This window comes from Oncorhynchus nerka, linkage group LG12 (assembly GCF_034236695.1).
Source record: "Oncorhynchus nerka isolate Pitt River linkage group LG12, Oner_Uvic_2.0, whole genome shotgun sequence".
NCBI classification, from domain to species: domain Eukaryota; kingdom Metazoa; phylum Chordata; class Actinopteri; order Salmoniformes; family Salmonidae; genus Oncorhynchus; species Oncorhynchus nerka.
Window position 1 is genome coordinate 49,557,312 of NC_088407.1, and position 25,966 is coordinate 49,583,277.

Genomic DNA, 25,966 nt, shown 5'->3' on the forward strand with positions numbered 1-25,966 from the left:
GATTAGCTTAATTTTAAAAAACTTAACTCCTCCCTCAACGCATTCTTCATCATTCAATGAAAGCATACAAATTGGGTTTATGTCATCATGCTTGCAACTACGTATCTATTATGTCATGATGCCAGATCGATGTCATGACGTCATAGACCACATTCTGAAGTCAATGCACGGTAAGTTGAGACACAAAATCATGCAATGCCACATCAGAGCATTCAAACGGGCTAGCACAACTTCAACATCAACATCAACCACGTCCAACGTTAGTTAGCTAGTGAGCTTTTTTAAACAGTGTTGATCACATCTGAGCATCATAGACTTTTCTGTTCTAAACATTGAAAAGTGCTTTGCATTTTCTCCCCAGGCTTGAATTCACACATCACCTGTTCCTTTCATTGCTGTTCGTAAGTCGTTATAATATATTATACAACAAGTGGGTCTAAATCTGAATGCTGATTGGTTAAAACCACATTCCAACTGGTGTCTATTCCACAAGTTACCACCGGCTAAATCTATGACGTTAAAATGTCTCATCAGCCATAGCCAGGTACTTGGGAAACTTGATCTCCACTATAAAAAGAGTCTAAACATTATCTCACATTTCTTTTAGAGTAACAGTTAGTTTTTAACAGCAGAGATTTGTTTAAACCTTTGCTGTCTGCCTCTCTGACATTTGCAACATTGTTTCAATATTCAAATTTGATCTCCAGATGTCCCACAGTAATGCACATGTCGGGAGTCGGAACAAGACAGACAGGCAGGCAGTGTTTCCCAGCCATTCAAAATCATGAATCAGCATCATTTTTATGGATATATACAAATAACTAACAATAGAAAACAGGTAAGACGAAATTAAGTGCAGCTAGTTTGCAGTCTTTTCAGCTTGGGTAAGAAGTGATTGTGTTAGATGTGTTGTTGGATAGCAGGGAAAATCGCGCATCCTTAGCTCATTGTTATGGATGTATCCAAATAAACGTCACTAGCAAACAGCATAAAGAAACGCAAATGCTGCACTGTTTGACCTGACTGTAAGTTCGCCATAGTTGGCTAGCTAGTGTGGGGGAAATTCTAACCAAAAGGAAAGAGACTATTGTCCAAAACAACTTTATTATAAGATTTGTAAAAATTAAGCAATCAACCATTACCAAGAATGGTTTAGTTGACAGCTTAACAAACATAGTCGGGAAAAAGTACAACCTCTTGTCTACGTGGCAGTTTAGCAGATGTGGAAACAGGGGCAGAGCATAGTATAAAAGGCTATTTGTATCAAGGCACAAGGCGAGACCCAGATGCAGACACAAGAGGCAAATGGTTGGAGTCATACAATGTTTAATTATCCAAAGGGGTAGGCAAGAGAATGGTCATGGATAGGCAAAAAGGTCAAAACCAGATCAGAGTCCAGGAGGTGCAGAGTGGGTGGCAGACCGGCTCATGGTCAAGGCAGGCAGAATGGTCAGGCAGGCGAGTACAGAGTCCAGAAACAGGCACGGGTCAAAACCAGGACGACTAGAAAAAGAAGAATAGCAAAAAGGAGTACGGGAAACACACGCTGGTTGACGTGACTAAACATACAAAACGAACTGGCACAGAGAGACAGGAAACACAGGGATAAATATAATGGGGAAAATAAGCAACACCTGGAGGGAGTAGAGACAATCACAGGAACAGGTGAAACAGATCTGGGAGTGACAATACCACCCCCCCCCCCCCAGGGACACCACCTGGGCGCATACCTGGCTGACCACGGTGTCGGCGGTGGAAATCGGCGATGAAGGCCAGATCCACGATGTCTTTCGCCGGGACCTAGTACCTCTCCCCTGGGCCATAACCCTCCCAGTCAACCAGGTACTGGAAACCCCTGCCCCGGGGTCGAACCTTCAGGAGGCGTCTCACCGTATACGCTGGCTGGCCACCAATAACCTGGGGGGGAGGGATGGACCTGGAGACAGAAGACAAAGGACAGTGAGACACTGGCTTAATCCTAGACACATGGAAAGTAGGTTGAATACGGAGGGTACGGGGTAACACAGGATGGACAGCAGTGGAACTCAGGATTCTGGAGATGGGAAAAGGACCAATGAACTGGGGAGACAGCGTCCCACCTACACTGGACAGGTTAAATCTGATGAACAGGAGAGCACACCGGGCCTGCCTGGAGTTGAGGCGCTTGGCTGTACGGAGATATTCCAGGTTTTTATGTTCGGTCCAGAACAGGAATGGCTGTTCCGCTCCTTCCAGCCAGTGCCTCCACTCTTCACCGCCAGGAGTTCTCGGTTGCCAACATCGTAGCTCCTTTCAGCAGGATTGAGACGATGGGACAGGAAGGCACATGGATGAAGCTTCTGGTCCTGGGCAGATCGCTGGGACAGGATGGCCCCCACTCCAACATCCGAAGCATTCACTTCCACCACAAATTGACGGGAGGGGTCTGGATGGATGAGGATGGGTGCTGTTGTGAACCGATGCTTCAGGTCCACAAAGGCTTTGTCGACAGCTGGAACGGTACCTTGGGAGAGGTGAGTGCCGAAAGAGGGGCCGCCACGGTGCTCTAGTCCCGATTGAAACGGCGGTAAAAGTTTGCAAACCCAAGAAACCGTTGCAACTGCACCCTGGACATTGGTTGAGGCCAATCCACCACTGCTTTCACATTTTCAGGGTCCATCTGAACATTGCCCTCAGCAATGACATTTCCCAGAAAGGTGATTGTAGAGCAGTGGAACTCACACTTCTCAGCTTTCTCGAACAGTTGGTTCTCCAGGAGGCGCTGAAGGACCTGTCTGACATGAAGAACATGTTCTTGTGCAGATCGGGAAAAAAACAGGATGTCGTCAAGGTACACGAACACAAACCGGTTTAGCATGTCCAGAAAAACATCATTGACCAAAGCCTGGAAAACAGTTGGTGAGTCCAAATGGCATGACTTGCTACTTATAATGTCCACTGGCTGTGTTGAAGGCTGTCTTTCTCGTTCTCTTTCTTCATCTCCAGACAGACAGGGAGAGACGCGTATCCAAACCAGGTGGTAGGCATTTCCAAGGTCCAACTTGGAAAATATGGTGTCCCCCTGGAGAGGTTGAAACACCGAGGAGAGGAGAGGTAGGGGGTAACGATTCTTGACAGTAATGTCATTAAGTCCCCGGTAGTCAATGCACGGACGCAGGGTCTTGTCCTTCTTCTCCACCAAGAAAAACCCTGTGCCAGCAGGAGATGCAGATGGATGGACGGCCCCAGTGGCCAGAGACTCCTCTATGTACACCTCCATAGCTTTGGTCTCTGGTCCAGACAGAAAATACAATCGACCCTGAGGTGGTGTAGTGCCTGGGAGAAGATCAATGGCACAATCATAAGGACAGTGCGGGGAAGGGAAGTAGCACGTGCCTTACTGAACACTTCCAGGAGGTCATGGTATTCTGTGGGGATAGCAGAGACGTCCACAGTCTTGCTAAAATCCAGAGGAAGACGACTTGAGGAAGGCTGTGCTGCTTGAAGGCAGTGGGAATGGCAAAATGGGCTCCAACCCAGGATGGAGCTTGTGGTCCAATCAATCATCAGATTGTGCTTTTGAAGCCAGGAAAATCCCAAAACAACCAGAACATGGGGAGATGCAATGAGGAGGAACTGTATTGTCTCACTGTGGTTACCAGAAACCCATAATTGAACGGGCACAGTACTATGGTTGACTTTCCCTATAGAGTGGTTGTCCAGTGCCCTAGCATCCATGGACACAGAGAGAGGCTTAGTGGGAATACCAAGCTCCGACGCTATCGCGGCATCCGTAAAAGTTTCATCAGCCCCAGAGTCAATGAGCACTCAGAGACTTAGATTGGTCTAACCACAGCACAAGAGCAAAAAAGGGTGTGCGGTTGATGGGAATTAGGAAACTCCCAGTCTGACTTACCATAGTACAGGTACCCACTAAAGACAAGGGTTTCCTAATAGGGCAGGTAGCTATAAAATGTCCTGCCCCTCCACAGTACAGACAACAGCTATTATTCATCCTTTGTGAGCGTTCCCCAACTGATAACCTAGCTCTTCCCAACTGCATAGGCTCAGGAGTATCCAACTCACCCGTCGTAGATTCCCGAGAGGGCTCGGGTGGCTTCGAATCCTCTCGGAAGAGCTGCCTTCGGAAACTTCCGGATTCCCTTGGAGGTGAACGCGCCATAGCGGGTGCACGAGTGTGCCCGAGACCAGACCTCCTCTCACTCTTCCTTTAGGCGTCCATCAATTTTAATGGTATGGTCGACAAGGGAGTCGAGATCCATCGGCAATTCCCGAGCAGCTAGCTCATCCTTTACCTCCTCAGATAAAAGAGACTCCGGATTCCAGTTACTCTCGGTGGCCAACGTGTGAAAATCAACCTCTTAGTTTGCCACACTACGGGAGTTTTGACTTAAATCAAGCAGTTTACTGGCCGCCTTTCTCTTTCAAATACCTTTGTCACTTCTGCCATGAATTCCTCAAGATGACCACAAATGGCAGATTGTTGCTGCCGTAGCCCAGGAGAGCCCCCTACCCGACATTAGCATAATAATATACTCTATCTTCGATCTGTCTGAAGGAAACGAAAATAAGCGAGCACTGAGAAAGAAAACACCGGCAGGTACCAAGATTCCCCGAATATCGCTCCGGAGGAGGTAAGTGGGGTTCTCGGGGAGCCGGGATAAGCTCTACAAACTCACCACAGATAGGGGGAAAATTACTGGGTGATTGGGGTTTTTCAAAGGTGGCAGGTAGCCTCTGAGCTAACTCCCTGATTTGCTCCATAACAGCCTTTAACTTCTTACGGTTGAAATCCCATTAACGGGATAGATTTGACAACAGCCAGTGAAAGTGCAGGGTGCCAAATTCAAACAGAAATCTCATAATTAAAATTCCTCAAACATACAAGTATTATACACCATTTTAAAGATAAACGTAACTTTTTTGATAAAGTTCATATTGATATAAAAAAAATCTCAGAAAACATTGGTGCGTTACATTCACTAGTTCCAAAAACATCCGGTGATATTGCAGAGAGCCACATCATTTGACAGAAATACTCATTATAAATGTCGATGAAAATACAATTATTAGACATGGAAATATAGATATACCTCTCCTTAACATGAGGAAAAAGAGGGGAAAGGAGAGACTTTCTTGCACTTAGTACATTACAATTGTAAATTACCTCTGTTGTCATCGAGTTTCAAAACTTCACATAGTGGGATTCCCCCTCAGAAGGGGGAAAGGAAAGATGAATTAAACATCAGTACATGCTAAATAAACTAATGAAAAAAATTATAATAATGAGGGTATGTACACAGGGGGGGGCGATGTCAAGTCAATATGCAGGGACACAGGTTATTCTGTGGTCATTAATCAACTTTCTACAGAAAGGGAATATTTTCAACACATTGGTGAACACCTGAAAAATCATGAGACTGTCACTTGTATGTTTCAGGATTGCTCATACAAAACCAACATTTACGAGAATTTCAAAATTCATAAATATAGAAAACATGCCAATACAGTGAATTACTCTAAACATGGTATTGTATAAACAAAGACCCTTGCTAATTCTGGCAAATAATATTTTGACAGGGTTCCTGTCGACACTTTGGGTGGGGACGATATATCATGTAATGAAGTGAACTTCAGTGCTGGATTTGACAGTGAAGGCTCTGAGAACTTATCAAAAGTTATTGATCATAAAATTGCCTTGGTCATTCTTAAGTTGGAAAACATTTTTCTTGTATTAATTGCAGCTGTTGATGAGCTCCTCCAGGTAGTTTCAGTATTTGCTCAGTTCTGTATCTCTGCCTATTGCACAGAATACTATAACAGGAGCACAGTGGCCAAGTTTACAAATCAGTTATTCAAGTCCTAGCCAAAGCACTCTGCAAGTCAAACCCCATTCAAGTAGCAATAGGAGACAGAGGACCACTCTCTACTGCTTGGAAATGAAAAGGGGTACTATAAGAGCCTCTTCAGTGAAGAACATGTACTTGATAAAAAAATAAGAGGTCCTTCCAATATATTCCAAATGTGAAGTCCTTGCAGCAAATTCATAATAGTCAGAATATTCTACATCAGGCTGGCAATTACATTGCCATAGACAAACAGACAAGGAGTAATGTGTATGTATACAAATCCCTCTGTGATGGTGTTTTTTAAAAATAAAATTGTTCCGAAGCCGATTGTGTTTTATTGTTAGTTTATCTGCGTTGTTTGTAACTTCTTTTTTTAAACTATTTTTGTACATAATGTTCCCTCTACCGTCTCTTATGACTGAAAATAACTTCCAGACTTCAGGACTGCGATTACTCACCATGGAATAGCAGAATCCTTTTCCTTCTTTCACGACTCTGACGAGCCCGAGGCGGAGGATATACGGCTCCCTCTGGAACAGGCCCTACCCCAGTGATCTGCGTGAAGAGGAGGCAGAGAAAGAGAGGCTAGACGGTGGGCTGCATTCTGAGGAGTAGGAGGCGATCGAATAAACCCTCACTCCCTTCAATTCTGCTCACAAACATGCAATCTTTGGACAATAAAATGGACAAGATATTTGGAAGATTAAACTGTAACATCTTGTGCTTCACAGAGTCGTGGAACAGAACTGAACAGCGGCATCTGGTAAGACAAGGGGCGGCAGTCTATGTATTTTTGCAAACAGCTGGTGCACAATATCTAAGGAAGTCTCGAGCCATTGCTAACCTGAGGTAGAGTTTCTCATGATAAGCTGCAGACCACATTACCTACCGAGAGAGTTTGTCTATATTCTTTGTAGCCGTTTACATACCACCACAGTCAGAGGCTGGCACCAAGATAGCATTGAATGAGCTGTATTCCGCCATAAACAAACAAGAAAAAGCTCACACAGAGGCGGCACTCCTAGTAACCGTGGGCTTTAATGCAGGGAAACTTAAATCCGTTTTTACCTCATTTCTATCAACATGTTAAATGTGCAACCAGAGGAAAAAGAACCTCGGACTGGGAAAAGATCACCTCTACTCCACACACAGAGATGTATACAAAGCTCTCCCTCACCCTCCATTTGGCAAATCTGACCATAATTCTATTCTCCTGATTCCTGCTTACAAGCAAAACAAAATAAAGCAGGAAGCACCAGTGACTAGATCAATAAGAAAGTGGTTAGATGCTAAGCTACAGGACTGTTTTGCTAGCACAGACTGGAATATGTTCCCGGATTCCTCCAATGGCATTGAGGAGTATACCACATCTGTCATTGGCTTCATCAAGTGCATCGATGACGTTGTCCCCACAGTGAGCGTACGTACATACCCCAACCAGAAACCATAGATTACAGGCAGCATCTGCACTGAGCTAAAGGCTAGAGCTGCCGCTTTCAAGAAATCACGCTATACCCTCCAACAAACCATCAAATAGGCAAAGCATCAATGCAGGATGAAGATCAAGTCGTACTACACCGGCTCGTCGGATGTGGCAGGGCCTGCAAACTATTACAGACTACAAAGGGAAGCACAGCCGAGAGCTGCCCAGTGACACAAGCGTACCGGATTAGCAAAACTACTTATATGCTCGCTTCGAGGCAAATAACACTGAAACATGCATGAAAGCACTAGCTGTACCGGAAGACTATGTGATCACGCTCTCCGCAGCTGATGTGAGTAAACCTCTCCTTGTCCGAGTCTGCAATACCAACATGTTTTAAGCAGACCACCATAGTGCCTGTGCCCAAGAACACCAAGGTAATCTGCCTAAATGACTACCGACCCATAGCACTCACGTCTGTAGCCGTGAAGTGCTTTGAAAGGCTGGTCATGGCTCACATCAACACCATCATCGCAGAAACCCTAGACCCACTCCAATTTGCATACTGCCCCAACAGATACACAGATGATGCAGTCTCAATTGCACTCCACACTGCCCTTTCTCACCTGGACAGAAGGAACACCTATATGAGAATGCTATTCATTGACTACAGCTCAGCTTTCAACACCATAGTGCCCTAAAAGCTCATCAATAAGCTAAGGACCCTGGGACTAAACACCTCCCTCTACAACAGGATCCTGGACTACTTGACGGGCCACGCGGATCCTCAACACAGGGGCCCCTCAGGGGTGCGTGCTCAGCCCCCTCCTGTACTCCCTGTTCACGCATGACCAGGCATGACTCCAACACCATCATTAAATTAGCTGACGACACCAGTGAAGTGAGACCTGTAGACCTGATCACCGACAACAATGAGACAGCCTATAGGGAGGAGGTGAGAGACATGGCCGTGTGGTGTCAGGACAACAGCCTCTCCCTCAGTGTGGTCAAGACAAAGGAGAGGACCAAAGACGCCCCCATTCTGATTGACGGGGCTGCAGTGGAGCAGGTTGAGAGCTTCAAATTCTTTGGTGTCCACATAACCAACAAACTAACATGGTCCAAGCACAACATGACAGTCATGAAGCGGGCACGACAAAACCTATTCCCCCTCAAGAGACTGAAAAGATTTAGCATGGGTCCTTAGATCCTCAAAAGGTTCTACAACTGCACCATCGAGAGCATCCTGACTGGTTGCATCACTGCCTGTTATGTCAACTGCTCGGCCTCTGACCGCAAGGCACTACAGAGGGTAATGCGAATGGCCCAGTATATCACTGGGGCCAAGCTTCCTGCCATCCAGGACCTCTACACCAGGCGATGTCAGAGGAAGGCCCTGAAAATTGTCAAAGACTCCAGCAACCCTAGTCATAGACTGTTCTCTCTGCTACCACATGGAAAGCGGTACCGGAGCGCCAAGTCTAGATCCAAGAGACTTCTAAACAGCTTCTACCCCCAAGCCAAAAGACTCCTGAACATGAACTCAAATGGCGACTATTCACATTGCCCCCCATCACCTCCCCTCTCCACACCACTGCCACTCTGTTGTCATCTATGCCCCGCAAACTGGCTCTGTACCGACACCCCCCTGTAAATATATATACAGTGGGGCAAAAAAGTATTTAGTCAGCCACCAATTATGCAAGTTTTCCCACTTAAAAAGATGAGAGAGGCCTGTAATTTTCATCATAGGTGTCAGGACCCGGTTACGAACCCGGGTCTCCGGAGTGAGAAACAGTCACTTAACCAACTGAGCCACGAATAGTCGGCAGAACCCAGAAGATGAGGCAGACACAGCAGTACTTGAGACGGTGTATTTAATGTAGTAAAAAGTGAAGTCCTTCAGGAACACATGTAACTCCACAACCTCAAAAGGAATTCCACAAGAACAAAGGTAATCCTCCAAGACAAAAAGGTAAATCCACAAGGTGGTAGGTAAAGCACAAAAAGCCTCAAAAGATACTCAAAAAATAAATAAACAAGAACAAAAAAACAGAATTCCACAAGAGCATCCACCGGGATCAACAAGAGTTAACAGAATACTAGGGCTGGGTGCTAACATACAAACACAGAGCAAAGGACTGAGGAAAACAAAGGGTTTAAATACAATCAGGGGAAACGAGGCACAGGTGCAAATAATAATGGGGATCAAGGGAAAACAAAAGGTCAAAAGGCACAATGGGGGCATCTAGTGACCAAAAACCGGAACAACCCTGGCCAAATCCTGACAATAGGTACACTTCAACTATGATAGACAAAATGAGGGGAAAAATCCAGAAAATCACATTGTAGGATTTTTTATGAATTTATTTGCAAATTATGTTGGAAAATAAGTATTTGGTCACCTACAAACAAGCAAGATTTCTGGCTCTCACAGACCTGTAACTTCTTCTTTAAGAGGCTCCTCTGTCCTCCACACGTTACCTGTATTAATGGCACCTGTTTGAACTTGTTATCAGTATAAAAGACAACTGTCCACAACCTCAAACAGTCACAATCCAAACTCCAGTATGGCCAAGACCAAAGAGCTGTCAAAGGACACTAGAAACAAAATTGTAGACCTGCACCAGGCTGGGAAGACTGAATCTGCAATAGGTAAGCAGCTTGGTTTGAAGAAATCAACTGTGGGAGCAATTATTAGGAAATGGAAGACATACAAGCCCACTGATAATCTCCCTCAATCTGGGGCTCCACGCAAGATCTCACCCCGTGGGGTCAAAATGATCACAAGAACGGTGAGCAAAAATCCCAGAACCACATGGGGGGGACCTAGTGAATGACCTGCAGAGAGCTGGGACCAAAGTAACAAAGCCTACCATCAGTAACACACTACGCCGCCAGGCACTCAAATCCTGCAGTGCCAGACGCAGTTGCCCAGCAACAGCCCCAAAACATCACTGCTTTAGAGTTGATCTGCATGGAGGAATGGGCCAAAATACCAGCAAGAGTGTGTGAAAACCTTGTGAAGACTTGTCATTGCCAACAAAGGGTATATAACAAAGTATTGAGATACACTTTTGTTATTGACCAAATACTTATTTTCCACCATAATTTGCAAATAAATTCATTAAAAATCCTACAATGTGATTTTCTGTATTTTCTTTTCTCATTTTGTCTGTCATTGTTGAAGTGTACCTATGATGAAAATTACAGGCCTCTCTCGTCTTTTTAAGTGGGTGGCTGACTAAATACTTTTTTGCCCCACTGTATGTATATATATTTTTTACTGCTCCTCTATAATTACTTGTTACTTTTCTCTCTTATTCTTAAATCGGTTAGAGGATCATAAGTAAGCATTTCACTGTAAGGTCAACACCTGTTGTATTCTGCACATGTGAATGTGAATTAAATTTGACTTGAAGTTGAATTGCCATTAATCAGGACAGTATCTAGTTGATACTGTACGTTGATGATTTAGAAATGTGTAATCCCCTCAGTACGTCAAGAAAGAAGCACAATATGTGTGGATTGTATTGTATTTTGGGTAATTTGCCTCCAGGTTGTCAGTCCGCTTTGTCGTCGATGTATTTGATTGCTTTAATCAAAAGCGATGAGGTGAAGTACTATGGTTTTGAGAAATTGCTAGAACCCCTGATAAGTGATCATGTTATTTTAGAACAGCATGCTATTTCTGTCTTAAAGTTGGGCTCAAGGGTAAAAAGCACAGTTCAGTGTGGTGTCGCTGACCATCTTCGTGTGCATGTTATTGCAGGTTTTGTTGAGAATTTCACGGGGACATGCCCATGCAGATTCTGCACAGCAGAGTACCGGTAAGTTAGAATTTCACACCAAAGTAGTTCGAACCGGAGCTTTCTGTCTAAAAACTAAGGAGATGCATGCAGGCCATCTGAGGGAGCTTAAGGAAAATGACCTGACCAGCTATTATGGTGTTAAAAAAAATGTTTTGTCAAAGCACCTTTCCTGTTTCGATGTGACCACTGGTTTTCCCCCTGATATTGTTCACAATCTCTTTGAAAGAATATTCCCTCGTGAGTTTGCAGTGTCCTTAGTGTATGCATCACAAAAAAGTACTTCACATTAGCAACTTTGAACGAGGTGATACAACGTTTTATTTTTAAGTAGACTGACAAAACTAATCGACCTCATTCTGTGCCACTTACGTTTGGATGAAGAACTGTTGGAGGAAATGCCCATGAGAACTGGAGTCTGCGGAGATGTTTACCTTTTTTGATTGGACAAAGAGTTCCCTTTGAGGAATCAGCGTGGGAAATCTTAACAGACTTGTAGGTCCTAGTAGACCTTGTTACACCTATTAATAATCCATTGTGTGTCTTCACTTTAAGAGTGTTGTGCGACACACCCACTACTTCAAAAACCACCTCTGGATGTAACAAATGTGTCAACACTTCTTATGGATGTTTAAAAAAAAAAATGTCACTTGCTCCGAGGTGGAACTACTGAAAGGCGGACACAGTATTCCTGGCTACAAGTGTGACACATGATGAATTGAAATACACAAATGGGATGATCTTGGCACATGGTTCACTAGGGGGATTGCCAGAGTTTAGTGAAATCATACCAATGATGATATTGCAAGAGAAGTTGATCTTCATTGTCAGAAAGCTGTGTGCATGGTGACTTGAACACTACAGAGCTAATGATCTTCAGTTATCGTATAACAATGAGGTGGAACTCGTTGAGCCACATGAACTCAAAGATGTATACCCGCTGGCAGACTATAAAAAAACAGGGAGACAATATATATATATATATATATATGTTTAAAGCTCAGATTGGTAAATATGGTCATAGTTCATTATAATCAATGAAGCCCTACATTATGAATGTAATGCTAAATTGATAGATGTAACAAACCATGAATGACCAACTGCGTCTGTTTCTGCTCTCACTGTGTGCCACTTTTTTCTATCCATTTTTTTTATTTCACCTTTATTTAAACAGGTAGGCAAGTTGAGAACAAGTTCTCATTTCCAATTGCCACCTGGCCAAGATAAAGCAAAGCAGTTCGACACATACAATGACACAGAGTTACACATGGAGTAAAACAAACATACAGTCAATAATACAGTAGAAACAAGTCTATATACAATGTGAGCAAATGAGGTGAGAGAAGGGCAAAGGCAAAAAAAAGGCCATGGTGGCAAAGTAAATACAATATAGCAAGTAAAACACTGGAATGGTAGATTTGCAATGGAAGAATGTGCAAAGTAGCAATACAAATAATGGGGTGCAAAGGAGCAAAATAAATAAATAAAATAAATAAATACAGTACATTTACATTTACATTTAAGTCATTTAGCAGACGCTCTTATCCAGAGCGACTTAGGGGGAGAGGTAGTTGTTTGGGCTAAATTAAGGGTGGGCTATGTACAGGTGCAGTAATCTGTGAGCTGCTCTGACAGCTGGTGCTTAAAGCTAGTGAGGGAGATAAGTGTTTCCAGTTTCAGAGATTTTTGTAGTTCGTTCCAGTCATTGGCAGCAGAAAACTGGAAGGAGAGGCGGCCAAAGAAAGAATTGGTTTTGGGGGTGACCAGAGAGATATACCTGCTGGAGTGCGTGCTACAGGTGGGTGATGCTATGGTGACCAGCGAGCTGAGATAAGGGGGGACTTTACCGAGCAGGGTCTTGTAGATGACATGGAGCCAGTGGGTTTGGCGACGAGTATGAAGCGAGGGCCAGCCAACGAGAGCGTACAGGTCGCAATGGTGGGTAGTATATGGGGCTTTGGTGACAAAACGGATGGTACTGTGATAGACTGCATCCAATTTGTTGAGTAGGGTATTGGAGGCTATTTTGTAAATGACATCGCCAAAGTCGAGGATTGGTAGGATGGTCAGTTTTACAAGGGTATGTTTGGCAGCAAGAGTGAAGGATGCTTTATTGCGAAATAGGAATCCAATTCTAGATTTAACTTTGGATTGGAGATGTTTGATGTGAGTCTGGAAGGAGAGTTTACAGTGTAACCAGACACCTAGGTATTTGTAGTTGTCCACGTATTCTAAGTCAGAGCCGTCCAGAGTAGTGATGTTGGACAGGCGGGCAGGTGCAGGCAGCAATCGGTTGAAGAGCATGCATTTAGCTTTAATTGTATTTAAGAGCAATTGGAGGCCACGGAAGGAGAGTTGTATGGCATTGAAGCTTGCCTGGTGGGTTGTTAACACCGTGTCAAAGAAGGGCCAGAAGTATACAGAATGGTGTCGTTTGCGTAGAGGTGGATCAGAGACTCACCAGCAGCAAGAGCGACATCATTGATGTATACAGAGAAGAGAGTCGGTCCAATAATTGAACCCCGTGGCACCCCCATAGAGACTGCCAGAGGTCCGGACAGCAGACCCTCCGATTTGACACACTGAACTCTATCAGAGAAGTAGTTGGTGAACCAGGTGAGGCAATCATTTGAGAAACCAAGGCTGTCGAGTCCGCCGATGAGGATGTGGTGATTGACAGAGTGAAAGGCCTTGGGCAGATCAATGAATACGGCTGCACAGTAATGTCTCTTATCGTTGGCGGTTAAGATATCGTTTAGGATCTTGAGCGTGGCTGAGGTGCACCCATGACCAGCTCTTAAACCAGATTGCATAGCAGAGAAGGTATGGTGAGATTCGAAATGGTCGGTAATCTGTTTGTTGACTTGGCTTTCGAAGACCTTAGAAAGGCAGGGTAGGATAGATATAGGTCTGTAGCAGTTTGGGTCAAGAGTGTCCCTCCCTTTGAAGAGGCGGATGACCGCAGCTGCTTTCCAATGTTTGGGAATCTCAGACGACACGAAAGAGAGGTTGAACAGGCTAGTAACAGGGGTGGCAACAATTTCGGCAGATAATTTTAGAAAGAAAGGGTCCAGATTGTCTAGCCAGGCTGTTTTGTAGGAGTCCAGATTTTGCAGCTCTTTCAGAACATCAGCTGACTGGATTTGGGAGAAGGAGAAATGGGGAAGGCTTGGGCGAGTTGCTGTGGGGGGTGCAGTGCTGTTGACCGGGGTAGGGGTAGCCAGGTGGAAAGCATGGCCAGCCGTAGAAAAATGCTTATTGAAATTCTCAATTATAGTGGATTTCAAATCAAATCAAAATCAAATCAAATGTATTTATATAGCCCTTCGTACATCAGCTGATATCTCAAAGTGCTGTACAGAAACCCAGCCTAAAACCCCAAACAGCAAGCAATGCAGGTGTAGAAGCACGGTGGCTAGGAAAAACTCCCTAGAAAGGCCAGGACCAAATCAGAGAGATAGGTAGGAGCAAGCCCATGTAATGCTTTGTAGGTTAGCAGTAAAACCTTGAAATCAGCCCTTGCTTTGACAGGAAGCCAGTGTAGAGAGGCTAGCACTGGAGTAATATGATCAAATTTTTGGGTTCTAGTCAGGATTCTAGCAGCCGTATATAGCACTAACTGAAGTTTATTTAGTGCTTTATCCGGGTAGCCGGAAAGTAGAGCATTGCAGTAGTCTAACCTAGAAGTGACAAAAGCATGGATTAATTTTTCTGCATCATTTTTGGACAGAAAGTTTCTGATTTTTGCAATGTTACGTAGATGGAAAAAAGCTGTCCTTGAAATGGTCTTGATATGTTCTTCAAAAGAGAGATCAGGGTTCAGAGTAACGCCGAGGTCCTTCACAGTTTTATTTGAGACGACTGTACAACCATTAAGATTAATTGTCAGATTCAACAGAAGATCTCTTTGTTTCTTGGGACCTAGAACAAGCATCTCTGTTTTGTCCGAGTTTAAAAGTAGAAAGTTTGCAGCCATCCACTTCCTTATGTCTGAAACACATGCTTCTAGCAAGGGCAATTTTGGGGCTTCACCATGTTTCATTGAAATGTACAGCTGTGTGTCATCCGCATAGCAGTGAAAGTTAACATTATGTTTTCGAATAACATCCCCAAGAGGTAAAATATATAGTGAAAACAATAGTGGTCCTAAAACAGAACCTTGAGGAACACCGACATTTACAGTTGATTTGTCAGAGGACAAACCATTCACAGAGACAAACTGATATCTTTCCAACAGATAAGATCTAAACCAGGCCAGAACTTATCCGTGTAGACCAATTTGGGTTTCCGATCTCTCCAAAAGAATGTGGTGATCGATGGTATCAAAAGCAGCACTAAGGACTAGGAGCACGAGGACAGATGCAGAGCCTCGGTCCGATGCCATTAAAATGTAATTTACCACCTTCACAAGTGCCGTCTCAGTGCTATGATGGGGTCTAAAACCAGACTGAAGCATTTCGTATACATTGTTTGTCTTCAGGAAGGCAGTGAGTTGCTGCGCAACAGCCTTCTCTAAAATGTTTGAGAGGAATGGAAGATTCGATATAGGCCGATAGTTTTTTATATTTTCTGGGTGAAGGTTTGGCTTTTTCAAGCAAGGCTTTATTACTGCCACTTTTTCTTTTTCTCTATCCGGTGGATAGAGAGCCGTTTATTATGTTCAACATAGGAGGGCCAAGCACAGGAAGCAGCTCTTTCAGTAGTTTAGTTGGAATAGGGTCCAGTATGCAGCTTGAAGGTTTAGAGGCCATGATTATTTTCATCATTGTGTCAAGCGATATAGTACTAAAACACTAAAACACACTGATTTATCAATGGTGACAGTGTTTCCTATCTTCAGTGCAGTGGGCAGCTGGGAGGAGGTGTTCTTATTCTCCATTACAGTGTCCCAGAACTTTTTGAGTTAGTGTTGCAGGAAGCAAATTTCTGCTTGAAAAAGCTAGCCTTGGCTTTTCTAACTGCCTGTGTATAATGGTTTCTAGTTTCCCTGAAAAGCTGCATATCACGGGGGCTGTTCGATGCTAATGCAGAACGCCATAGGATGTTTTTGTGTTGGTTAAGGGCAGTCAGGTCTTGGAAGAACCAAGGGCTATATCTGTTCCTGGTTCTAAATTTCTTGAATGGGGCTTATTTAAGATGGTTAGGAAGGAAATTTAAAAAAATAACCAGGCATCCTCTACTGACGGGATGAGATCACTATCCTTCCAGGATACCCCGGCCAGGTCGATTAGAAAGGCCTGCTCGCTGAAGTGTTTCAGGGAGCGTTTGACAGTGATGAGTGGAGGTCATTTGACCTCTGACCCATTACGGATGCAGGCAATGAGGCAGTGATCGCTGAGATCTTGGTTGAAGACAGCAGAGGTGTATTTAGAGGGCAAGTTGGTTAGGATGATATCTATGAGGGTGCCCGTGTTTACGACTTTGTGGAGGTACCTGGTAGGTTCATTGATAATTTGTGTGAGATTGAGGGCATCAAGCTTAGATTGTAGGATGGCTGGGGTGTTAAGCATGTTCCAGTTTAGGTCGGCTAGCAGCACTAGCTCTGAAGATAGATGGGGGGCAATCAGTTCACATATGGTGTCCAGAGCACAGCTGGGGGCAGAGGGTGGTCTATAGCAGGCGGCAACAGTGAGAGACTTGTTTTTAGAGAGGTGGATTTTTAAAAGTAGAAGTTCAAATTGTTTGGGTACAGACCTGGATAGTAGGACAGAACTCTGCAGGCGATTTCAACACTGTCCCCTTTGGCAGTTCTATCTTGTCTGAAAATGTTGTAGTTTGGGATGAAAATGTCAGAATTTTTGGTGGTCTTCCTAAGCCAGGGTTCAGACACAGCTAGAACATCTGGGTTGGCAGAGTGTGCTAAAGCAGTGAATAAAACAAACTTAGGGAGGAGGCTTCTAATGTTAACATGCATGAAACCAAGGCTATTACGGTTACAGAAGTCATCAAAAGAGAGCGCCTGGGGAATAGGAGTGGAGCTAGGCACTGCAGGGCCTGGATTCACCTCTACATCACCAGAGGAAAAGAGGAGGAGAAGGGTACGGCTAAAAGCAAAGAGAATTGGTCATCTAGAACGTCTGGAAACGAGAGAAAAAAGAGGTTTCTGGGAGCGATAAAATAGCTTCAAGTTATAATGTACAGACAAAGGTATGGTAGGATGTGAATAGAGTGGAGGTAAACCTAGGTATTGAGTGATGATGAGAGAGATGTTGTCTCTAGAAACATCACTGAAAACAGGAGATGTCATTGCATGTGTGGGTGGTGGAACTAATAGGTTGGATAAGGTATAGTGAGCAGGACTAGAGGCTCTACAGTGAAATAAGCCAATAAACACTAGCCAGAACAGCAATGGACAAGTCATATTGACATTAAGGAGAGGCATGCTTAGTCGAGTGGTCAAAAGGGTCCAGTGAGTAGTGAGGTTGGTTGGGGTCACGGCGATTCAGACAGCTAGCCGGGCCATCGATAGCAAGCTAGCATAAGATGGAGGTCTGTTTTTAGCCACCTTGTGCGTTTCCGTCGGTAGGATTAGTGGGGTTCCGTGTGGTAGAGGGGATCAATCCAATTTGCAAAAAAAACTAGATATAGTTATAGAGGCCCAAGAAAAAAATTGTCCGATAGGTCTATTCAGATAGCAGCCGATAAGACAGCTAACGATTAGAGGACCGCAGATGGACGTTCAGGTAATGTCGCGATGGAGGAGCCAGCTGGATAACTCCCTCGGGCAGATAACGTCGGTAGTCCAGTTGTGAAGGCCTGGTGGGGCTCCGCGTTGGCAGTAAAATGGGTCCGGATAGGTGATTGTAGCCCAGGAGTGACTGATGGATCTCTTCAGCTGGCTAGCTCTGGAATAACTGATGTTTGCTCCGGAATCGACGTAAGCCGATATTCACACGGATAGCAGCTAGCTAGCTGCGAGAACCAGGTATAAAAATGGCTGGAGCCCGCAAGATGAAGGTCGTCTTCGGGGAGAACAACACTGAAAAACTGAACTTCCAGAATAGCATACCGGAAATGAAGGATGACCTACTCAAAACGATAAAGATTGCCTTTCAGTTGAATGGCAACATTAGGCTGCAATACATGGACAAACATTTTGACAATGAGTACTTCAATCTGACTACTACCTCTGAACTTCAGGATTTGGGGACAGTGAAGGTGATCCAACAACACACCATCTCACCTTTTACCAGTACCCCTGTTGAGACTGCGTCTCACTCTGCCTCACATGGCTCTAACGACTGCATTTCGATAGCATCGGATGACACGCTGATCCTCTCGTCCTCCGAGTCTGTGTCATCCTGAACAGAACATTGGCCAAAGGACTTTCCGATTCCACGCTTCTCATATGACAGTGTGATCCAACTTGAGAGGGCAAATGCTGAATACCAGGTTAGCCAAACAATGCTGACTATCAGCTCCAAGCTGAAAACCGATATACTAGATAAACTAGCAGAGGAAATCTTCAAATACAAGACCTACCCAGCAGAAATATATTTATGCATGGTTTTGGAGGCCTTAATCAAGAAGCACCCCTGCTTGAAAGAACCCAGATCGTTCAATGGTTTCTACGGTTGGAAACAAAGACTTAAGCACAACATGGGAAACTACAGGACGCAGCTCAAATGACCCTGGTGTCTTGAGGTCTCAGTTAACTCACTGAAATCCAAAGTGACTGCTGAACCTTTCCCTATTAAAAAAAGGTTAAGAGGCCAAAACGTTTCTGAGGCTAACTACTACCCATCCATTCCTACTGGTCAGTCTCCCGAAAGCCATGAAAAAGAGGGGCTTGAACTTCTGAAAGAGGTTGGGGAAAGGAATAATGAGAAGACTATCTGGGACAAAATGGCAGGAGGTGGAGAGCAAGCAACCCAGGATTGAAGGTTTTATGACAATACTGCCTATGCTGTTCCAAGAGAAAGAGGTAGGCCCATGTCTAAAATAATGGAAATGAGAGGATGTGCGAGCTGAATTGATTGGTTTTTAGTTACAGTGGGCTATTATACATTTGTCACAATGTGCAAAAGTTGAGGAAGTAGATGTTGGGGATTTGAATGGAAATTCAGGCTGGATTTGTTATTCTGATCCCAAAGCTCTGTGCTAAGTTATATGTTTCAGATCAATGCTGAGTTTCTGAGGACAAGTTCATGGCCAAGTTAGACGTGTATTCAAGTCAGCTGATCAAAGCAATCCATGCCAAAGGAGGAATAACGTGGGACAAGACCACTGACATCATGAACATTTTGGATCAGGTACATCTAGTACATTTTTGATTGTAATTAGTGAAACTCATGCAAGGGAGAGAAATAGAAAATGGGGGATGATGGAATGTGTGTGTGTGTGGAAAGAGTATGTGAAGGAGAATTGATCAAATTAGTCTTTGCCCAGACTGAGGACATTCACGTTAAAAGAGAATGTATCCTGAAGTACCTCATCATCTACCTGGGAGAAGACGAGAAGGATCTGATCAGGGAGTACTTGGTAAGGTTCAACATTCATTCATTCAGGTCAGCATTTCTTGTCTTGATACTAAATTCCTTTGCAGGACAGATAAAGCTGAGTGAACCGTGTCTTTCTTACATTTTAACTAATTATTCTTAGCATTTTTGTCATGTTGTCTCTTGTAGGAAAGCCAGGCTGACGAGGCTGTGAAGGACCTGGAGCAGCTCACTGTGGCAGTGCTTGTCATTCGGAAGGAAGAAGAAGGACCCAAGCATCCTCCAGAGGACATTGGTGTAGTTATCAAAGGTGTGGAAGTAGTGAATGAACTGACTTCAGTGGCATCTGCTTCTGCCATACTTCTATGTTTGATATATGCACTTGACTTGAGCTACCCAAAGACACTCCATTTCACTTTTGAAGATGTCTCCCAAAGTGCAAAGTCTGTGTTGCAAACTAAGTAAGAAAAGTAAACGCAGCAAGAAAAACCAGTGTTTATCTCTTCTGATGGGTCCAAATATTTTTTATTTTGCTTTCAGGACTTTAGTACTTCAGTGCGTGTAAGGTAGCTCCTACAAACAATTACTACGGGGCACACGTCACAAAACAGGGAAGTGACTAATGGACTAGTCCACTAACAAGGAAAACGGGGGATATAATTGGCCACAATCTGCATTCATGAGACATACACACTCCCCTCGTATTATATAAATTATTGCTAAGCAGTTGGAGCAAGATCTTGATTGGAATGGTTGATAAGATCTCCAATGTTCCCTTCCCACTAAAACTGAGTCTCCCCCCAGTGACTTTAGAGAACTCGGGTGGAAGCGCCTTGACTCCACCCATTCACGTGTCTATGGTAATCTTTTCTTGGAAAATAGTGTTGAATGTGTCATAGAACAGATTGTTGAATGTGACCACTGGTCTCTCTTGTAGCCCCAACAAATTACAGTTTTATTGAAATTAAAATATGACGAACTGGAAATGTTTTTGTCATTGAGGAAAGTGCACTACCCAACTAATGCGGACAAATTGACCAGTGTACATTGAAGGAGTTGTCTTTCTTGAGCTTGCGCAACAGTTCAACACAATATTATTGATTGCTTGATGACTCAGTTGACTCAGTGCACAATCTGTTTAGCAAACTACAAAACCCACTGTAACAAACATTATTTCTCCTCTGTGCTTATTGGTCCAAATATTTTGTGTTTATTTTAGGACTTAAGGTGATTTTATTTGAATGGGTTATAGCTTTCCTCTCCTCTCTCTCCCTCCTGCTCTGCTTTCTCATCCTCTGTTCCCTGACCTATTCCCTGACCTCCTCTCACTTTCCTATCTGATCCTCATGTCCTCTCTGCCCAAAACCCTCCTATTGCCCTATTCTCTCGTACCCTCATCTCTCACCCTCCTCTGCCCTCTCCTATCCTCGACTGGGCCAATTCCAAATGGTTCCCTAAACCTACGTCTTATGCACTTGTCAAGATCTGAGAGGATTTGCTTGGTATTTAAGCAATATGGTATAACTTCAACCTAATGAGGCAAGATTGATTAAACCAGTCAAATCATTTAAGTACAGTGCCTTCAGAAAGTATTCAATTTTTCCAGACTTTACAGCCTTATTCTAAAATGGATTAAATAAATGTTTTTCCTCACCAATCTACACACAATGCCCCATAATGACAAAGCGAAACCAGTTTCTTGTATGTTTGCGAATTTATTTAAAATGAAAAACAGAAAAACCTTATTTATATACAGTTGAAGTCGGAAGTTAACATACACTTAGGTTGGAGACACTAAAACTCGTTTTTCAACCACTCCACAAATTTCTTGTTAACAAAATATAGTTTTGGAATGTTGGTTACGACATCTACTTTGTGCATGAAACAAGTAATTTTTCCAACAATTATTTACAGACAGATTATTTCACTTATTATTCACTGTATCACAATTCCAGTGGGTCAGATGTTTACGTACACTAAGTTGACTGTGCCTTTAAACAGCTTGGAATATTTAAAAAAAATGATGTCATGGCTTTAGAAGCTTTTGTTAGGCCAATTGACATCATTTGAGTCAATTAGAGGTGTACCTGTGGGTGTATTTCAAGGCCTACATTCAAACTCAGTGCCTATTTGCTTTACATTATAGGAAAATCAAAAGAAATCAGCCAGGACCTGAGGGAAAAAATTATAGACCTCCACAAGTCTGGTTCATCATTGGGAGCAATTTCCAAACGACTGAAACTACCACGTTCATCTGTACAAGAAATAGTACGCAAGTATAAACACCATGGGACCACGCAGCCGTCAAACCGCTCAGGAAGGAGACGCGTTCTGTCCCCTAGAGATGAACATACTTAGGTGCGAAAAGTGAAAATCAATCCCTGTCACGACTTCCGCCGATGTCGGTCCCTCTCCTTGTTCGGGCGGCGCCACTTTTCCATTTGTTTTGTCATTGTCTTACACATCTGGTTTCACTTACCCAATTACTTGTTTATTATTTAACCTTCTGTTCTCCATGTTTGTTTGTGAGTGGCTCCTTCGGGGTGTGAGAGCGTGTCTGCCCTCGTCTCCTGCTTCTCAGGCAAAGCCCTGGAGTGTGCCAACGCTGTATGGAGTGAAGGAGACGCGGCAGGATTTTGCTTTGGACTTCCGGACCCTGGCCTCCAGCGCAGGATGGAACGACAGGGCCCTGATCGATCACTACCGGTGCAGTCTGCGCGAGGACGTCCGTCGGGAGTTGGCCTGCAGAGACACCACCCTCACATTGGACCAGCTGGTGGAGCTGTCCATCCGGCTGGACAACCTACTGGCTACCCGCGGACGTCCGGATTGGGGCCCGTCAGTTCCATCCCTCAGCATCTCCGCTCCGACGCCTGCGCCACGTCCTCTGGTCGACGTCAGCGACCCTCTAGCCACCGCCGATTCACTTTTCATTTACCATTTGTTTTGTCTTTGTCTTACACACCTGGTTTCACTTACCCAATTACTTGTTTATTATTTAACCCTCTGTTCCTCATGTTTGTTTGTGAGTGATTGTTCGTTGTACATTTTGAGTAAAGTACGTTGATTACTCATATTTGCTGTCCTGCCCCTGACTCTCTACACCAGCTACACACAGGACCTTTACAATCCTAGAACAACAGCAAAGGACCTTGTGAAGATGCTGGAGGAAACAGGTACAAAAGTATCTATTTCCACAGTAAAACAAGTCCTATATTGACATAACCTGAAATGCACCTCAGTAAGGAAGAAGCCACTGCTGCAAACCACCATAAAATAGCCAGACTACGGTTTGCAGCTGCACATGGGGACCAAGATCATACTTTTTGGAGAAATGTCCTCTGGTCTGATGAAACAAAAATGGAACTGTGTAATGATGACCATCATTATGTTTGGAGGAAAAAGGGGGAGGCTTGCAAGCCAAAGAACACCGTCCCAACCCGTAATGCACGGGGGTGGCAGCATCATGTTGTGTGGTTGCTTTACTGCAGGAGGGACTGGTGCACTTCACAAAATAGATGGCATCATGAGAAAAATTATGTGGATATATTGAAGCAAAATTTCAAGACATCAGTCAGGAAGTTCAAGCTTGGTCGCAAATGGGTATTCCAAATGGACAATGACCCCAAGCATACTTCCAAAGTTGTGGAAAAAGTGCTTAAGGACAACAAAGTCAAGGTATTGGAGTGGCCATCACAAAGCCCTGACCTCAATCCTATTGAAAATATGTGGGCAGAACTGAAAAAGTGTGTGGAAGTAAGGATGCCTACAAACCTATTGGCCAGACTGAACCCACTCCTCAGTAAAAGGCACATGACAGCCCGCTTGGAGTTTGCCAAAAAAACACTTAAAGACTCTCAGACCATGAGAAACTAAGGTTCTCTGGTTTAATGAAACCAATATTGAACTCTTTGGCCTGAATGCCAAGCGTTACATCTGCAGGAAACCTGGCACCATCCCTAAGGTGAAGCAACATCATGGGGGGGCAACATCATGCTGTGGGGATGTTTTTCAGCGGCAAGGACGGCGCAAAGTATAGAGAGATCCTTGATGAAAAACTGCTCCAGAGCACCCAGGACCTCAGACTGGGGCGAAGGTTCACCTTCCAACAGGACAACAACCCTGAGCTCAAAGCCAAGTCAACGCAGCTTCGGGACAATAAATCAATGAATAAAATGTATTTATAAAGTGCTATACAGTATCTGAATATCCTTTAGTGGCTCAGCTGGAGCCCGGACCTGAACCCGATGAAGCATCTCTGCAGAGACCTGAAAATAGCTGTGCAGCAATGCTCCCAATCCAACCTGACAGAGCTTGAGAGGATGTGCAGAGAAGAATGGGAGAAACTCCCCCAAATACAGCTGTGTCAAGCTTGTAGCATCATACCCAAGAACACATGATGCTGTAATCGCTGACAAAGGTGCTTCAACAAAGTACTGAGTAAATAGTCTGAATACTTATGTAAATGTGATATTTAATTTATTAGTATTTATTTTTGCAAAAAAATTATACAAACCTGCTTTTTTCTTTCTCATTATGGGTTATTGTGTGTAGATTAATGAGAGGAAAAACTATTTAACTTGTTATGGCTGGGGGCAGTATTGAGTAGCTTGGACAAATAAGGTGCCCAGAGTAAACTGCTACTGAGGCCCAGTTGCTAATATATGCATATTATTAGTAGATTTGGATAGAAAACACTCTAAAGTTTCTAAAACTGTCTGAAAGATGTATGTGAGTATAACAGAACTCACATGGCAGGCAAAAACCTGAGATAAAATCCAACCAGGAAGTAGGAAATCTGAGGTTTGTAGTTTTTCAACTCATTGCCTATCGAATACACAGTGTCTATGGGGTCATATTGCACTTCCTAAGGCTTCCCCTAGATGTCAACAGTCTTTAGAACCTTGTTTGATGCTTCCAATGTGAGGTGGGGGCGAATGAGAGGGGAATGAGTCAGAGGTCTGCCAGAGAGGCATGAGCTGACCACGCGTGTTCACGTGATAGTTGGGTTCCATTGCAATTCTACAGACAAAGGAATTCAGAGTTACACATGGGATAAACAAACATACAGTCAATAACACAACAGAAAAATCTATATACAGTGTGGGCAAATGTAGTAAGATTAGGGGGGTAGGGCAGTAAATAGGCCATAGTGGCGAAATAATTACAATTTAGCATTAACACTGGAGGGATTGCTGTGCAAGTAGAGATACTGGGGTGCAAAAAGATAACAATATGGGGATGACGTAGTTGGGTGGGCTATTCACAGATAGTCTGTGTACAGGTGCAGTGATCGGTAAGCTGCTCTGACAGCTGATGCTTATAGTTAGTGAGGGAGATATAAGTTTCCAGCTTCAGTGACTTTTGCAATTAGTTCCAGTCATTGGCAGCAGAGAACTAGAAGGAAAGCTGGCCAAAGAGGTGTTGGCTTTGGGGATGACCACTGAAATATACCTGCTGGAGCACGTAGGGTGGGTGTTGATATGGTGACCAGTGAGCTGAGACAAGGCAGGGCTTTATCTAGCAAAGACTTACAGATGACCTGGAGCCAGTGGGTTTGGTGATGGATATGTAGCGAGGGACAGCCAATGACAGCATACAGGTCGCAGTGGTGGGTAGTATATGGGGCTTTAGTGACAAAACAGATGGCACTGTGATAGACTCCATCCAATTTGCTGAGTAGAGTGTTGGAGGCTATTTTGTCAATTACATTGCCGACGTCAAGGATTGGTAGGATAGTCAGTTTTACGAGGGTATGTTTGGCTGCATGAGTGACTGAGGCTTTGTTGTGAAATAGGAAGCCGATTCTAGATTTACTCTTGGATTGGAGATGCTTAATGTGAATCTGGAAGGAGAGTTCACAGTCTATCCAGACACCTAGGTATTTGTAGTTGTCCACATATTCTAGGTCAGAACCGTCCAAAGTAGTGATGCTAGTCGGTCGGGCGGGTGTGGGCAGCGATCGTTTGAAGAGCATGCATTTAGTATTACTATCATTTAAGAGCAGTTGGAGGCCACAGAGAAACCAAGGCTTTTGAGTCTGCCAATAAGAATGTGGTGATAAGTTTGCTGCGGGGAGTGCAGAACTGTTTGCCGAGTAGGGGTAGCCAGGTGGAAAGCATGGTCGGCCGTAGAAAAATACTTAATTAGATTCTCCATTATCGTAGATTTATCAGTGTTGACAGTGTTTCCTAGCCTCTGGGAGGAGGTGCTCTTATTCTCCATGGACTTTACAGTGTCTCAACATTTTTGGAATTAGTGCTTACAGGATGCAAATTTCTGTTTAAAAAAACTAGCCTTTGCTTTCCTAACCGACTGTGCATTTTGATCCCGACTTCCCTGAAAAGTTGCATATCGCAGGGGCTATTCGATGCTGATGCAATACGCCACAGGATGTTTTCGTGTTGGTCAAGGGCAGTCAAGTCAGGAGTGAACCAGGGGCTATAT

The 25,966-nt window shown here is 44.0% G+C and overlaps 1 long non-coding RNA gene across 1 annotated transcript; it reads right to left on the reverse strand.

Annotated features, from left to right (window-relative positions):
• Positions 1-1,200: 1,200 nt before the first annotated feature.
• Positions 1,201-6,552, reverse strand: LOC115138936 (uncharacterized). Its single transcript, XR_003865033.2, has 3 exons — positions 6,308-6,552; positions 1,731-1,936; positions 1,201-1,503 (listed from the first exon to the last, which is right to left on the reverse strand). It is a non-coding gene; the product is annotated as an uncharacterized LOC115138936 (long non-coding RNA).
• Between the last annotated feature and the right edge of the window lie 19,414 nt (positions 6,553-25,966).